This window comes from Oryctolagus cuniculus, chromosome 21, assembly GCF_051225735.1.
Source record: "Oryctolagus cuniculus isolate XC-2025 breed Fujian yellow rabbit chromosome 21, ASM5122573v1, whole genome shotgun sequence".
Taxonomy (NCBI): domain Eukaryota; kingdom Metazoa; phylum Chordata; class Mammalia; order Lagomorpha; family Leporidae; genus Oryctolagus; species Oryctolagus cuniculus.
Genome location: NC_142887.1, coordinates 31,947,108 through 31,962,879, shown reverse-complemented (window position 1 = coordinate 31,962,879; position 15,772 = coordinate 31,947,108). Strand labels below are relative to the sequence as shown.

Sequence of the window (15,772 nt, the reverse complement as noted above, 5' to 3'; positions counted from 1 at the left end):
ACTCCAGCTTCCTGCTATTGCAGACTCTGGGAGGCAGCAGGGACGGCTCAGATGACTGGATTCCTGCCACCCACATGGGAGACCTGGATTGCACTGCAGAATTTCAGCTCTAGCTGAGCCCTGGCTGTTGCAGGCCTATGGGGGAGGGGGGGCGGAAACCAGAGTTGGCAGCACTCTTTCTGTTTCTGTCTCTCTACCTCTGTTTCTCTGCCTCTCAAATAACAGAAGAAAGGTCAAGTGTAAGCCAAGTCCAATCTTCGGCCTTGACAAAGGCACTCGGGCTGCATAAGACCAGCAAGGCCACCTCACCGAGGATGGGTGTCTCCTTCTTGGCTCCTGCTGCTCTCTGATACCATGTGTGGGGCTGGCGCTGTGGAATAGCAGGTAAAGCCTCCACCTCCAGTACCAGCATCCCATATGGGCGCTGGTTTGAGTCCCAGCTGCTCCACTTCTGATCCCGCTCTCTGCTTTGGCCTGGGAAAGCAGTGGAAGATGACCCAAGTCCTGGGGCCCCTGTACCCGTGTGGGAGACCTGGATGAAGCTCCTGGCTCCTGGCTTCGGATCAGCCCGGTTCCAGCCATTTTGGCCATTTGGGGAGTGAACCAGTAGCTGGAAGCTGGAATCAATCAATCTCTCTCTCTCTCTCTCTCTCTCTCTCTCTGTAACTCTGCCTCTCAAATAAATAAATAAATACAATGTTAAAAAATACCATGTGTGTCATTTATCCTGATTTTTTGGTTTGTCCTGGTTATTTGAGTGTAACAATGAGTTACTGACACCCACCCTTTCCTAGCTGGAAACACAGATTCCTGGAGGATACCACTGAGCATGCTGGGAGTACCTTCACAATCACCCCCGGAAAATCAGAGACAGCTTCTTGCATCTTCTCAGCAAACATCACAAAGACAGAGGACATGTGATAGAAAGTTTAATTAAGATCTGTCTCTACCTCCTAGTCTCTCGGCAGTGTTCTTTGTTTACTCAGCTCCAGAGCGGCTAGGAGTGTAAACATACTTACCCTACTGGAGAGGGCTTTGAAAATTCAATTGTTTGCTGTAATAGGATTTGCTCTTCCTGAAGTTTATACATACCATTACAACTTCTAGGTTTTTTGTAAATTTTTTTACAATTTATATTTATTATTGTGAATAGATAACATTCTCACATGTTCAAATGTTACAAAAAAAAAAAAAAAAACACTAGTCTTTCTAGAACTGTTTCCTTTCCTTCCCCAGTTCTTATCCCCAACAGGGACTCAGGATTTTTAGTTTCATTTTAAAAAGACTTATCTATTTATTTATTTTAAAGGCAGAGTGGCAGAGAGAGGGAGAGAGAGAGAGAGAGATTTCCCATCTGCTGGTTCACTCCTCAAATGGCTGCAGCACTCAGGACTGAGCCAGACTGAAGCCAGACAGCCAGGAACTCTACCTGGGTCCCGCACGTGGGCGGCAGGTACTCAAGGACTTGAGCCACCACCTGCTGCCTCCCAACATGCATTAGCAGGAAGCTCCATGGGAAGTCGAGTAGCTGGACCTGAACCAGGACTCTGATGTGGGGTGCAGGTGTCCCCGGAAGTGGCTTTATCTGCTGTACCTCAACACCAGTCCCCTGCAGGAAAGATTAAATTCATGTTCAAGCCAATACATGCAAACATTATTTCCCCCTTCTCTTCTACACAGACAATAGCACACCATGCTGCATGCTTTGCACCTTGAATTTTTTTTTTTTTGCTTTATCTGAAAGGGAAAGTATTGGCCCATGGCACTGCAAAGTCCAGAGCTGACAGCACCACAGGATCCAGGATCTAAGGCAATTATGTCCAAACTCAGTTTCTTTCCTCCTGCCTGCACGCTTCTCTATGGGGGCCTCATTCTCAGACTGGCTCACCACTCCCCACACCAGATGCCCCCTCGCAGTCCCCAGTTTAGGATGACAGTCTGGCAAACCCAGAGAAGGCACACCTGCTACTACGTTCCCAGTAAATTCTAGTACAAGTCCTGGGGAAGGCTCTCATTGGACCAGCTGGTATCACAAGCTGCTCCTGAACCAATCACCGGGGCCAAGCCAGTGGGGTATTTTCATTGGACCAGCTCAAGTCACATGACCACATCGGAGTCCTAGGCTTGAGCAGCCTCTCAGCCTGGTGTGAGTCTCACAGGCCGAGAACTGGGAAGGACAGCTCCCTAAAGCAATGCCAAGGAGGTGTGGGCAGGCCAAACCCACGGAGGTCCATAGTGCAAGGCACTGTTTGCATGGTGCTCATTATTCTCAGTGCTTTCCTCCCTGGACGCTGTTGTTTTGTGCTGAACTGACACGTGGCTGAGGCACACGTGGCCCCTGGGACTGGGTCAGGGTGGGGAGGGGTGGTTCCCTCCTATGTTCTATGTTCTCACAGATGGTGTGTGTGTGTCACGCAATCACAGGGCACCCTGGCAGCCAAAGTTGCTTCTGGTTCCCCTGTGAAACAGCTTTAGTGGTTGCCCCAAATCCTATTTCAAGCCCTCCAACCAAGCCTGAGGCTAAACCTCCAGCCACCTTCCTCACCTAACTCTCACCAGGCCAGTACTTCCCCCACCCTCAACCTCCCCAGCAGAGACAACTGGGGGCAGCCCTGATGCCACACAGCCCACCCGCAGCATTCCAGCCAGCCAGTCCCCAGCTGTGGCCCTTCCCTGCCCGGCCTTTGCCACAGGAAATCCCAGACAGGCTCTGACTTGTCCCTTCCCTCACTCCTTTCTGCCTCTGACCAAACCTGCTGCTTCTCCGTGTGGCCCAGGGGAGTGTAGTGTGCCCCTTTGTCTTGAGAAATGCAGGTAAGTGATTCTCCTGTCCACAACACTGACTTCTTCTGCGATCACTCAGTCAGCCCCAGAACTGAAAATCCCCAGAACAATGGGGACAGCCAGCACTGTGAGCCAGGAGGCTGCTTCATGGTGGATGGGGCCCCGGGCCCACTCCTGGCCACGGCTACGGGGAGCCCCAGCGCTGTTGGCACACTTGCTCCCTGGCTGCCGCTCCTTTGTATGTACCTGCTGTTGGCTGCCCTGGACTTGCAACCTCAGCAGCTGCAGGACCCTGCAGGGGTCTCCTCTGGCTTATCAGTGCCATAGTCTATGTCAACAAGGGCCCTAAGTCCCCAGGCAGCACCCTACCAGAACAGTCCAGTCACTGCAGGCTGGGTCTGTGCATCTAGTCTTCCTGGGAGGAGGGGGAGTTTAAGGTAATTGGCTGAGTTTCCAAGGGGAAGGTGCGGGGCTTCCTCCAACAGAGGAGTTTGAGTTCCACCTGTCTAGCCAAGGAGTCAACGGCTGCTCATGTGACTTCCCTCTCTTGGGGTCCTGTAAGTGATCAGCCTAATCAGGCTCTCCTCTTGGGGGTGTTCCTGTCAAAGACCTGGGCTCTGGTCTCCGACATGCTGCAGGGATCAGTGTGATAGCATGGGGAAGGGATGCTCCCTCTCATGACAGCCACACAGAGCAGAGGCTGGAACGTGGCTTTAAGGGACATCCCTGGAGGCCCGAGCCTTTCTGTTGGGTGAACAAGGGAGCAGGGAGGAGTGCTTCATTCCACTCTGCTGTGACGCCTGAGGGAGTCTCACTGCTCATAGGAGAGTTTGGACAACCTGGCCAGGGTGCGTGGGTGTTCCAGACAGCTGCTCCTGTCAACATGCTATGAACCACTGCCTCTCAACATGCTAAGAGCTTCCTCAAAATTGTTAAAGCCATTGCTTCAGACTGAGAGCCTGTGCTAGACCCCAGTGGACCAGACCAAATCAAAATGGAGTCACTCACGCTCAACACCACATCATCAAACTTTAAGGAAACAGATGAATCCCTCAGGTTTTTCCTGAAAACAGGAGGTTCCAGCCTACCTGAGTCACTGCAGTAAGTCCCAGAGGGACCCGAGGTTCACCAATCCGCTTTTTCTCCATTGTTCTGTTTCCTGGTTCGTGCTTACAGAGCTCACTGCTCGGCTCTCCTGTTTCCTAGAATGGATGACATCCTGGTCTGGTTCACGAGACAATTAGATCTAAAACTAAATTCAGCCCGTGGAAGGGCGGTTCCCCCTAGCCACATTCCCCACTTCCGCGGGGGAGCGGCACACCGCCGGCCGGCTCTCTCGGGGGCTGCTCAGGTGTTCCTTCAGATAGATGTTCCTGGTGCATGTTGTCTCTCTCCTCCTTTATAGTCCTCTTCCACCAATCCCAACTCTGCTACCCACACGCCGAGTACGCTGCTCTCCTCCAATCAGGGGCATGTCCTGCTGTTTATTGGTTGAACTGGAGGCAGCTGTGTAGAAGCTGTTTCCTCCTCTCCCAGCGCCATATTGTGGGAGAGCAGATGCATAGAATAAGTCTTAATTCCAGTAACTTAGTCTAGTCCGAGTTGCTCCCAGTTGCTCCCCACACCTCCATCCACTGCTTTACTCCCCAAAGACCCCCAAGCCCAAAGCCAGGATCCTGAGACTCAGTCTGAATCTCTTTCTCTCTCCCACTTCCAAGCCATCACTTGCTGCTGTCCAGGATACACATCCCAGGAAGCCAGATCACAACCCCAGGCACTGCACTATGGGATGTGGCATCTCAGCTTCTCCAGATACCCAGCCCAGATGTTACCACTTTTAAGTGTACAGTGACACTGAGCACTCACATTGTTGTGAAACCTTCACTGCTAGCCATTTCCAGAACTTTTTCTTCATCACCCCAAATAGAAATTCTGCCCATTAGTATCTACCCCCTTACCATCCCCCCAAGTCCTGGTACCCACTAACATATTGTTGGAGAATTCAAGGTACCTCACATAAATGGAATCACACAGTACTTGCTCTTTTGTGACTGCTTATTTCATTTAGCATAATGTCTCCAAGGTTTATATATGCTGTGGCCTGTATTCAATTTCCCTTCCTTTTCAAGGCTGCATAATATTCCATTGCACTATGTGCCACATTTCATTTATCCATTCATGGGTATCAATGCATGCTTGGCTGTTTCCACCTTTTGACTGTTGTGAACAATGCTGGTATGGACTTGGGGTACAGATATTGTTCTCCACACAGCAGCCAGAGAGAGCTTTCTAAAATGGAGAAGTATTCAAATTATTTCTCTTCTGAATACTTTCTGTGGTAAATTAAAACCAAAACAAGACACTTTTAAGTGACTTCCAGATAGTTAAAGTGAAGAGGACTGACAGTTTCAAGTGTTGACAGGATGTAGAAATAGAATTCACTGTTGGTGGGAGTGTGACATGGTTAAACAACTACTTTGAAGGGTAGGCATTCAGCCTAGCAGTTGAGATGTCCGTGTCCCACACTGGAGTACCTGGGTTCCATTCCTGGCTGTGGCTATTGACTCCTGCTCCCTGCTAATGCAGGCCCTGGGAGGCGGTCGTGATGGCTCAAGTCACTGGGTTCCTGCCACCCACCTGGAAGACCGACCCCATTCCCAGCTCCCAGCTTTGCTCCAGTCCAGCCCCCGATGCAGATACATTAGGGAATGAATTGGCGGATGGGAACTCTGCCTGTCTCTCTGCCTTTCAAATAAATAAATAATAAATAGACTTAACTAAGACCCAGAAATTCCATTCCTAGATATTTACCAAGGAAAAAGTCAATGCATTTATTTACAAAAAGACTTTTGGCAGTTTTATTTATAAAAGCCAAAGGGAAACAATTCAAATGCTCATCAATAGATGAATAATTGTATTGTGTTCATAACTGCATCCTACTGTTAAAAATACTTTTAATTTAAGCATGACTATCATGCAAACATAAAAGTGTCTCAGATTTTATTTAGCTTGTAAATTAATGAGATTCAAAAAGATTAGCTGATTCATAGGAAAATTCAGAGTCCTACAGGATGACAAATAATGAAATAACTTTGCAAACAGATGCAAAAACTAGCAGAACTGCTCACATCCAAATTCAGATTCCGCTGATCGCAATCTACCTTTTGTAGACAAAAGTGGATTTTCTTAAAACGTAGAGTCATTCTGTAGCTCAGAGGCAGTGAAAGGCGGACAGCCCCCACTCAGTCACACATTTCACTTCGTTAACGAATGCCTAAGAAGAGCCTCTTAAGAAGAAAGAAGGTTATAATTTGGGGCATGCTCGGGCTGACTTGCCCCAATTGGTAGAGTTGGAAACATACCAGGGGATTCCAATTCAATCCCATCAAGGTGGCATGTGCCAATGCCATCTCACTATTCCAAGTGATCAATTTCAGTTCACAATTGATCATAATGAAAGGACTAAGAGTCAAAGGGAGCACATAAACAAGTCTAGTATCTGCTAACACTAACCGATAGAATAAATAAAGGGGAGAGTGATCCAACATGGGAAGTGAGATACTCAGCAGACTCATAGAATGGCGGATGTCCTAAATAGCACTCTGGCCTCAGAATCAGCCCTAAAGGCACTCGGATCTGGCTGAAAAGCCCATGAGAGTATTTCAGGCATGGAAAGCCAAGGCACTCTGGCAAAAAGATCTCTGTGAGTGAGATCCCAGTGGAAAGAACAGGTCTTCAAAGAGGGAGGTGCCTTTCTCTGAAGGGAGGAGAGAACCTCCACTTTGACTATGACCTTGTCTAAACAAGATAAGAGTCGGAGAACTCAAGGGGCTTCCATAGCCTTGGAAACTCATGACTGGTGCATAGGGAGATTATTGATGCCATAAACAGGAGTGTCAATTTGTAAACTCAACAACAGGAGTAACTGTGCACTTACTCCTCATGTAGGATCTCTGGCCTTAATGTGCTGTACACTGAGGCTTAATGCTATAACGAGTACTCAAACAGTATATTTCACTTTGTGTTTCTATGGGGGTGCAAACGATTGAAATCTTTACTTAATGTACACTAAACTGATCTTCTGTTAAAAAAAAAAAAAAAAAAAGAAACTATCAATTCCCAACTTGACTCTCACTGGGATTAAACATGACAATAGGTCTGATCTGATTTCATCATCATTTAAAAAAATCATCTATTATTTTTCACTTTATGTTTCTGTGTGGGAACAAACTGTTGAAATCCTTACTTAAGGTATACTAAGCTGATCTTCTGTATATTAAGATAATCGAAAATGAATCTTGATGTGAATGGAAGGGGAGAGGGAGTGGGAAAGGGGAGGGTTGTGGGTGGGAGGGACGTTATGGGGGGAAAGCCATTGTAACCCATGAGTCGTACTCTGGAAATTTATATTCATTAAATAAAAGATAAAAAAAAAAGAAGAAAGAAGGTTTAGCTGGGCTCACAGTTTTGGAGGCCAACAGTCCAAGCTTGGGCAGCCCCATCAGTCTGGCATCTGATGAGGGTGAAGGGAGAAAGGAAGGGTGCCCATCCTCCACGGGACCTCACCTTATAAAGCCACCATGATTCAGTCCCAGGCTCCACCCCAGTGACTGAACACCATCTAATCACTTGCCAAGCCCACCCACCCCTCCCTCCTTCAGAAGCCACAACTGGATTAAGTTCCCTCCTTAATCCATTAGCACAAGATTCTGGGGGTCAAGTTCTTCACACACGGTCTTTGGGGAGGACCTAACTTATTATCTAAACCATAACAAATCAAGACATCCCAGAAGGGTATGCTAGACATCTTGAGTTCAGCTGAATACCCTGACACCTTTTGAAAACCACTTCAATGCATTTCACAATTTTTGTCTGTATTACCCAGCAACAGGGGAGAATAAGCTACAATACATACGGTAAGGATGAGGTCACAGGTACTGGGCTGAGCAAGAAACTGCAGACAAAACAGTATCCACTGTGTGACACCAGGTTACCCCTAGGAAGAGAGTGGGATGCTCCAGGAGAGATTCTTAGGGGGTGCTGGAAATCATTCATACTTATAGACAGACACACGATTGGTGCATAAACCTCTCAACACACCACCCTCACTCCTACAAAATGCTTCCTGCAGGGTGAAGTCCGAACTCAGATCTGGTCCCTGTGGCCTCTAGGTCAATTCTCCCCACACCCCATCTTCCTGATGGTTTCTCAGTTACCTTATCATCTTCCCGGGTTCCTGGCCTTTGAGTTCACATCATACCCCTCACTCATCTCTCGAGGTTCACCACACCCTCTCTGGAGCCTGTAAACCTCCGTTATGTGTCCCCCTCCCCCATGTGCTCGCATAGTTGACGTTCTCATGGTTTCACTGTCACTATGAAAGTGCCTTCCTCCACCAGACTGTGGACTCCACCAGGTAATTCCCAGAGCCCGGCACAACGGACTACAACAAAGAAGGCAAAGAAGTTGAAGAACAGAGAGGACAAAAACTAACAGGAAATGAAGGCAGAGTGTGGGCCCAGTGCTCTGGCATAGTGGGTTAAAGCCCCGGCCTGCAGTGCTGGCATCCCATATGGGTGCTGGTTCAAGTCCTGGCTGCTCCACTTCCAATCCAGCTCTCTGCTATGGCCTAGGAAAGCAGTGGAAGATGGCCCAAGTGCTTGGGCACCTGCACCCACGTGGGAGACCCAGAAAATACTGCTGGTTCCTGGCTTTGGATCAGTACAGCTCTGGCCATTGTGGCCATCTGGGGAGTGAACCAGCAGATGGAAGACCTCTCTCTCTGGCTGTACCTCTCTGTGTAACTCTTTCAAACAAATCTTTTAAAAAATGAAGGCAGAGAGGTGACACACACAGAGATTTACGATTTGCTGGTTTATTCCTCAAATGGCCAAAATAACTGGGCCTGACCTAGGTGGAAGCCAGGAGCCTCCAGCTGTACTGGTGGGCGGCAGGGGCCCAAGCACTGGGCCATCTTCTGCTGCCTTGTTAGACTTTATTACCAGGGAGCTAGATCCAAAGTGGAGCAGCCAGGACTCCAATAAGCATTCGGCTCTGGGATGCTGGCATCCACAAGCAGTGGCTTAACCCATTTACAGGCATTTCTCAGGCTGTATGTAGCTATCTGCTACTTCGTATCCTCTGGCCCATGTTGTCCCACTCTCCCCACAACCACTGTTTAGTTTTCTTCTAAAAAGATTCTGCGTGTAAGTGAGCTCATGCAATATTTTTTCTTTCTGACTTCTTTCACGTAGCCTAATGTCCTGCTAATGCCAGGATCCCAGGGTTTTTTAGGGCTGCATAGTATTCCACTGTGTTCACATCCGAGTCTCTCCACATTGCTAGACCTACACTCGTTTCCGGTTTTCTCGTCTTCTGTGACCAGCGCTGCAATGGACACGGGAGCAAAGCATCTTGACGAGCCGGAACCTGCCCAGAAGAGGGACTGCTGGCTCATAAGGCAGTTCTATTTTAGATTTCTCTGGACAACTTCCCTTCTGTTTCTCATAATGGCTGTGACCATCCACATCCCCTCAGTGCTTAAAACAGAGAGAGGCGATGCAGGCAGGGCGGAGGGAGGGAAAACGGAAGAAAGCAGGATCCGGCCCGCTTTCCCGCGTGGCGACAGTCCGCTGGGACGCAGGCGTGGTTTCCCTCTCGGGTACTGCACCTGTCCCGGAAGGCCCCTGAGTCTGCGACCCCTTTTCCCGGCCAATGACAACTGGCAGTCGCTCGTGCACAGGAGTCCGGGTGGGCCAGAGGCCAGCCAAAGCCTCAAGGAGAGGCTGGTGGGAAGCGGCAAGTCTCAGTGCCCTTCAAACTCCAGGGTTTCCCAACCTTCCCATCGCCTGTCTCCCGCTGCCAGTTTCACTCGAAGCCTTCACCAACACTTAACACTCCAAAACAAAGACCCCGCCCAATACCGGAAGTCAGGAGGTTAATCATGGTCACCTGACCCTCCCATCTCGGCTCTGATTGGGCTTTGGGAGTACATGCATTTCCCAGCGCTTACGGCGACCCCGTCTATCAACCCGAGGGGGCGGGGAACAAATGCCAAGGTATGACGGTATTGGTCGGCATCCTCAAGACGCAGCCAATCGGAGTCTGAGAGGGCGCCCACGCCGGGCCGAGGTGATGGCGTGCGGAGTTTGGATCGCGATTCAGCAGGCTCTGAACCCGCGGGAGAGGTGAGTGCGGGCGCGCGAAGCTACGGGCGGGCCGCGGTTTGGTTCAGCTCTGCTACCGTGGCCCTGGCCCGCAGCCGGGGGCCTGGCCGGTCCCTCCGTTCCCTGCCCCGGTTCGCCCGGGTCTGCTGAGTGTTCGGTGAGGCGAGCAGCCTGGGGAGAGAGCGGGGACGCCGACGTCCTGGGACCCAGAGAAACAGAGCCGGGCGGGGCGGGCTTTGCCAGCTCAGGACGTCGGTGGGCGAGCTGGGCCTGCAACTCCTTATGTTTTTTTTTTAATCTTTTATTTAATGAATATAAATTTCCAAAGTACGACTCATGGGTTACAATGGCTTCCCCCCCCATACCGTCCCTCCCACCCACAACCCTCCCCTTTCCCACTCCCTCTCCCCTTCCATTCACATCAAGATTCATTTTCGATTATCTTAATATACAGAAGATCAGCTTAGTATACCTTAAGTAAGGATTTCAACAGTTTGCTCCCACACAGAAACATAAAGTGAAAAATAATAGATGATTTTTTTAAATGATGATGAAATCAGATCAGACCTATTGTCATGTTTAATCCCAGTGAGAGTCAAGTTGGGAATTGATAATTTCTTTCTTTCTTTTTTTTTTTTACAGAAGATCAGTTTAGTGTACATTAAGTAAAGATTTCAATCGTTTGCACCCCCATAGAAACACAAAGTGAAATATACTGTTTGAGTACTCGTTATAGCATTAAGCCTCAATGTACAGCACATTAAGGCCAGAGATCCTACATGAGGAGTAAGTGCACAGTGACTCCTGTTGTTGAGTTTACAAATTGACACTCCTGTTTATGGCATCAATAATCTCCCTATGCACCAGTCATGAGTTTCCAAGGCTATGGAAGCCCCTTGAGTTCTCCGACTCTTATCTTGTTTAGACAAGGTCATAGTCAAAGTGGAGGTTCTCTCCTCCCTTCAGAGAAAGGCACCTCCCTCTTTGAAGACCTGTTCTTTCCACTGGGATCTCACTCACAGAGATCTTTTTGCCAGAGTGCCTTGGCTTTCCATGCCTGAAATACTCTCATGGGCTTTTCAGCCAGATCCGAGTGCCTTTAGGGCTGATTCTGAGGCCAGAGTGCTATTTAGGACATCCGCCATTCTATGAGTCTGCTGAGTATCTCACTTCCCATGTTGGATCACTCTCCCCTTTATTTATTCTATCGGTTAGTGTTAGCAGATACTAGACTTGTTTATGTGCTCCCTTTGACTCTTAGTCCTTTCATTATGATCAATTGTGAACTGAAATTGATCACTTGGAATAGTGAGATGGCATTGGCACATGCCACCTTGATGGGAATGAATTGGAATCCCCTGGTATGTTTCCAACTCTACCAATTGGGGCCAGTCAGCCCGAGCATGCCCCAAATTATACATCTCTTCCCTATCTTATTCCCACTCTTATGTTTAACAGGGATCACATTTCAGTTAATCTTCAACACTTAAGAATAACTGTGTGATAATTACAGAATTAAACCAGTCATATTAAGTAGAACAGACAAAAAAAATACTATGCGGGGTAATGTATTAAGTTGTCCATTAGCAGTCAGGACTATGCTGATCAAGTCACCATTTCTCATAGTGTCCATTTCACTTCAGGAGGTTTCCTTTTTGGTGTTCAGTCAGTTGTCACCGATCAGGGAGAACATATGGTATTTGTCCCTTTGGGACTGGCTTACTTCACTCAGCATGATGTGTTCCAGATTCCTCCATTTTGTTGCAAATGACTGGATTTCGTTGTTTCTTACTGCGGTATAGTATTCTAAAGAATACATATCCCATAATTTCTTTATCCAGTCTACCATTGATGGGCATTTAGGTTGGTTCCAGGTCTTGGCTATTGTGAATTGTGCTGCAATAAACATTAGGGTGCAGAACGCTTTTCTGTTTATCAATTTAAACTCCTTTGGGTAAATTCCAAGGAGTGGGATGGCTGGGTCGAAGGTAGAGTTATATTCAGGTTTCTGAGGAATCTCCAGACTGATTTCCATAGTGGCTTGACCAGTTTGCATTCCCACCAACAGTGGGTTAGTGTCCCTTTTTCCCCACATCCTCGCCAGCATCTGTTGTTGGTAGATTTCTGCATGTGAGCCATTCTAACCGGGGTGAGGTGAAACCTCATTGTGGTTTTGATTTGCATTTCCCTGATTGCTAGTGACCTTGAACATTTTTTCATGTGCCTGTTGGCCATTTGGATTTCCTCTTTTGAAAAATGTCTATTGAAGTCCTTGGCCCATCTCTTAAGTGGGTTGTTGGTTTTGTTTTTGTGGAGTTTCTTGATCTCTTTGTAGATTCTGGTTATTAACCCTTTATCTGTTGCATAGTTTGCAAATATTTTTTCCCATTCTGTCGGTTGTCTCTTCACTCTCCTGACTGTTTCTTTTGCAGTACAGAAACTTCTCAATTTGATGCAATCCCAATAGTTGATTTTGGCTTTGACTGTCTGTGCCTCCCGGGTCTTTTCCAGAAATTCTTTGCCTGTGCCAATATCTTGAAGGATTTCTCCAATGTTCTCTAATAACTTAATGGTGTCATGACGTAGATTTAGGTCTTTAATCCACGTTGAGTGGATTTTTGTGTAAGGTGTAAGGTAGGGGTCTTGCTTCATGCTTCTGCACGTGGAAATCCAGTTTTCCCAGCACCATTTATTGAATAGACTGTCCTTGCTCCAGGAATTAGTTTTAGATCCTTGATCAAATATAAGTTGGCTGTAGATGTTTGGATTGATTTCTGGTGTTTCAGTTCTCTTCCATTGGTCTATCCATCTGTTTTTGTACCAGTACCATGCTGTTTTGATTACAACTGCCCTGTAGTATGTCCTGAAATCTGGTATTGTGATGCCTCCGGCTTTGTTTTTGTTGTACAAGATTACTTTAGCTATTCGAGGTCTCTTGTGCCTCCATATGAATTTCAGCATCATTTTTTCTAGATCTGCGAAGAATGTCTTTGGTATCTTGATTGGGATTGCATTGAATCTATAAATTGCTTTTGGGAGAATGGACATTTTGATGATGTTGATTCTTCCAATCCATGAGCATGGAAGATTTTTCCATTTCTTGGTATCCTCTTCTATTTCTTTCTTTAAGGTTTTGTAATTTTCATCGCAGAGATCTTTAACGTCCTTGGTTAAGTTTATTCCAAGGTATTTGATTGTTTTTGTAGCTATTGTGAATGGGATTGATCTTAGCAGTTCTTTCTCAGTCATGGCATTGCTTGTGTATACAAAGGCTGTTGATTTTTGTGCATTGATTTTATATCCTGCCACTTTGCCAAACTCCTCTATGAGTTCCAATAGTCTCTTAGTAGAGTTCTTTGGATCCTCTAAGTACAGAATCATATCGTCTGCAAAGAGGGATAGTTTGACTTCTTCCTTCTTGATTTGTATTCCTTTGATTTCTTTTTCTTGTCTGATGGCTCTGGCTAAAACTTCCAGAACTATGTTAAATAGCAGTGGTGAGAGTGGGCATCCCTGCCTGGTGCCAGATTTCAGTGGAAATGCTTCCAACTTTTCCCCATTCAATAGGATGCTGGCTGTGGGTTTTTTATAAATTGCTTTGATTATATTGAGGAGTGTTCCTTCTATACCCAATTTGCTTAGAGTTTTCATCATGAAAGGGTGTTGAATTTTATCAAATGCTTTCTCAGCATCAATTGAGATAACCATATGGTTTTTCTTCTGCAGTCTGTTAATGTGGTGAATCACATTGATTGATTTGCGAATGTTGAACCATCCCTGCATACCAGGGATGAATCCCACTTGGTCTGGGTGGATGATTTTCCTGATGTGTTGTTGTATTCTATTGGCCAGAATTTTATTGAGGATTTTTGCGTCTATGTTCATCAGGGACATTGGTCTGTAATTTTCTTTCAGTGCTGCATCTTTCTCTGGCTTAGGGATTAAGGTGATGCTGGCTTCATAGAAAGAATTTGAGAGGATTCCCTCTTTCTCGATTGTTCTGAATAGTTTGAGAAGAAATGGGATTAGTTCTTCTTTAAATGTCTGGTAGAATTCAGCAGTGAATCCATCTGGTCCTGGGCTTTTCTTTGTTGGGAGGGCCTTTATTACTGTTTCAATTTCTGTTTCAGTTATGGGTCTATTTAGGTTTTCGATGTCTTCAGGGTTCAATTTTGGTAGATTGCATGTGTCCGGGAATCTATCCATTTCTGATAGGTTTTCCTGTTTGCTGGCATACAGGTCCTTGTAGTAATTTCTGATGATTCTTTTTATTTCTGTGGTGTCTGTTGTTACGTTTCCTTTTTCATCTCTGATTTTATTGATTTGGGTCTTTTCTCTTCTTTTTTTAGTTAGTTGGGCCAATGGGGTGTCAATTTTGTTTATTTTTTCAAAAAACCAGCTTCTCGCTTGGCTGATTTTTTGTAATGTTTTTTTGGATTCAATCCTGTTAATTTCTTCTCTGATTTTAATTATTTCTCTTCTCCTACTAGATTTGGGTTTGGTTTGCTGCAGTTTTTCTAGGTCCTTGAGGTGCGCTGAAAGCTCATTTATTTGGTACCTTTCCAATTTCTTGATATAGGCACCTATTGCTATAAATTTGCCTCTCAATACTGCTTTTGCCGTATCCCATAAGTTTTGATATGTTGTGTTGTTGTCTTCATTTACTTCCAGAAAGTTTTTGATTTCTCTTTTGATTTCTTGAATGACCCAGTGTTCACTCAGGAGCATGTTGTTCAGTCTCCATGTGTTTGCATACTTTCTGGGGTTTCCTGAGTTGCTAATTTCCAGCTTCATCCCGCTGTGGTCTGAGAAGCTGCATGGTATGATTCTAATTCTTTTAAATTTGCTGAGACTTGCTTTATGGCCTAGTATGTGATCAATCCTAGAGAAGGTTCCATGCGCTGCTGAGAAGAATGTGAAGTCTGTAGATGTAGGGTTGAAAGTTCTGTAGATATCTGTTAGATCCATTTGGGCAATAGTGTCAATTAAATCTGCTGTTTCCTTGTTGATCTTCTGTCCGGATGATCTGTCTATTTCTGAGAGTGGAGTATTGAAGTCCCCCAGTACTATTGTATTGGAATCTAAATCTCCCTTTAAGTCCCTTAACATATCTTTTAAATAGACCAGTGCCCTGTAATTAGGTGCATATACGTTTATAATAGTTACATCTTCCTGTTGAATTGAACCCTTAATCATTATATAGTGTCCCTCTTTGTCTCTCTTAACAGTTTTTGTATTAAAGTTTATTTTGTCTGATATTAATATGGCTACACCTGCTTTTTTTTTTGGTTTCTGGTGGCATGGAATATCTTTTTCCAACCTTTCACTTTCAGTCTGCATGCCTCTTTGTTAGAGAGATGTGTTTCTTGTAGGCAACAAATAGTTGGGTTGTGTTCTGTGAGCCTGTCAGCCAAACGGTGTCTTTTAACTGAAGAATTCAGACCATTAATGTTCAATGTGACTATTGATACGTAGTGACTTTGCCCTGCCATTTTCCCGGAAATATTTTCTAGTATATGCTTTGAGCTTCCCATGCTCTTTTACTGGTAGGTGTTCTTCCTTTCCCTTCTTTCATATTCATGGCCATGTTTCTGTGTTTCTGAGTGTAGCACATCTTTAAGTATCTTTTGCAGGGCCGGACGAGTGGCGGCAAAGTCTTTCAATTTCTGTTTGCTATGAAAGGTCTTTATTTCACCTTCATTCACAAATGAGAGCTTGGCAGGATATAATATTCTGGGCTGGTAGTTTTTCTCTCTTAGCACCTGTGCTATGTCTCGCCATTCCCTCCTAGCTTGTAGGGTTTCTGATGAGAAGTCAGCTGT

General features: G+C 46.0%; 1 long non-coding RNA gene across 2 annotated transcripts in view; it reads left to right on the top strand.

Annotated features, from left to right (window-relative positions):
- LOC149119901 (uncharacterized) overlaps positions 1 to 15,772 on the top strand; it is a 46,041-nt gene that overhangs the window by 14,511 nt on the left and 15,758 nt on the right. The window contains exon 1 of one of the 2 annotated variants that reach the window (XR_016227518.1): positions 9,859 to 9,971. The exons of the other annotated variant lie outside the window; for it this stretch is intronic. This is a non-coding gene — a long non-coding RNA (uncharacterized LOC149119901). Of the gene's footprint in view, positions 1 to 9,858; positions 9,972 to 15,772 lie in introns of those variants that run through there. 2 annotated transcript variants of the gene reach the window in all.